The sequence below is a fragment of the Pinus tabuliformis genome, chromosome 7 (genome assembly GCF_031772625.1).
Source record: "Pinus tabuliformis cultivar Carrire ecotype Pingquan chromosome 7, CPIR1, whole genome shotgun sequence".
NCBI classification, from domain to species: Eukaryota; Viridiplantae; Streptophyta; class Pinopsida; order Pinales; family Pinaceae; genus Pinus; species Pinus tabuliformis.
The window spans coordinates 762,796,906-762,798,380 of NC_142293.1; the positions used below are offsets into that span (position 1 = coordinate 762,796,906).

At 38.2% G+C, this 1,475-nt stretch overlaps 1 pseudogene; it reads left to right on the forward strand.

Moving 5' to 3' along the window:
• The first annotated feature begins 391 nt into the window (after positions 1 to 391).
• LOC149249781 (putative inactive poly [ADP-ribose] polymerase SRO1) lies at positions 392 to 1,197 on the forward strand (annotated as a pseudogene).
• The last annotated feature ends 278 nt before the right edge of the window (positions 1,198 to 1,475 follow it).

Consider the following 1,475-nt stretch of genomic DNA (forward strand, 5'->3'; position numbering starts at 1 on the left):
ATTTAGATAAGGAAACATACAAATATCCTCGGAATCATTAAAGCTTTGGTAAGAAATGCTGTGAAGTCTTTCACGTCCTCAAGGACATCTCTTCCCTTCCAATCGAGGGGATGCCCTGCAACCCCAATTCCATAGGGATTGGTACAGATACTATGCAACATTGGCACATTAAAGAAGAACTGTGGACTTCCATCTAATGTCATTGCATTTATTATAAGTTAGGCATGGTGTTAATAGAAAACATAGTTTAACTAATAGAGGCTTTGGCCTTTTCTGGGATCTTGTTCAAATTTTGGTAGCCATATTTTTATAGTAAATTTGAGTGGTGTAATTTGAAAATTTTAATGTCTCATAATATTTTAAAACATTATATCTATATCTATATTCTTCTTATGTGCTTGACTTCCTATTCATGTCACAGATTGATGTGAGCGATGGGTCTCACACATGGATTGCTTGGATTAATATCGATGGGAAGTGCTTTTTGTAAGGGTCTTTTGCCAGGATAATCCCTATTTTGACATCAAAATTTGCCTTGGGAAACCCTTGAAAACTGGAGAATGTGAAGTAATTACAAGTAATAAGAATGAAAAACCCAAACTTGTTAAGTCTGAGTCAAAGGGTTTAATGGAAATGGTTTTATGTCTGAGTCGGAGAGTAGCTTGGAACAGGTTACTAGCGATAGCTTTCCAGGGGAAGATCATTCTCAACTATGTAATGAAGCTCAATTTCCAGAATGCGATACTATTAGAGTTTTCTACTCCGAAGCTTCCACTAGCGTTTCTTTGGAATCATAGTTGGGTTCATTTTTTGGTAGTAAGGAGATCAAAAATTTGATGATTAAGTTGGAGGATGGTCATACAGAGTTTGTTGCAGTGCGAGACCAATTCCTAGGTGGGCGTGGGCTTCAGACGCTTGCGACATTAACGACTATTGTGGGCATCTATAGGAATGTGTCAGGACAGGCTTGATTACATACATTTCGAAGGCACGCGGAGAATGTTGCAAGAATGTTCGCCTATGGTAATGCCAACATGAGGTATGCTTGGCATGGCACCTCTAATAAGGCCTTTTCCGGTATTATACTCCACAGCTTTGGCCATCCCAAAATGCCAAAACATGGCACAACATATGGCATTGGTGTCTATCTTGCACCTGAAAATTGTGCCTATATTAGGTATAAGCACATCTACTTGAGCCTTCAATTGAATCTTGTTTAGTTTTAGTATAGTTTATTTTTTGGATTTTCTGCATTTACATTGGAACATTCTGAAGAATGATCGTTTATTCACCATCCTGTAGTGCATCGCACTCGAATGTTGAAGAAAATGGAGGAAAACACATGGTGTTGTGCCGTGTGATAATGGGGAATATAAAGGAGGTCAAGCATGGTTCACAAGAGTTTATCCCAGTAATGAACAATTCGATACTGGTGAAGATGATCGTAAAAATTTGAAGTGCTACATTGTTTAGAG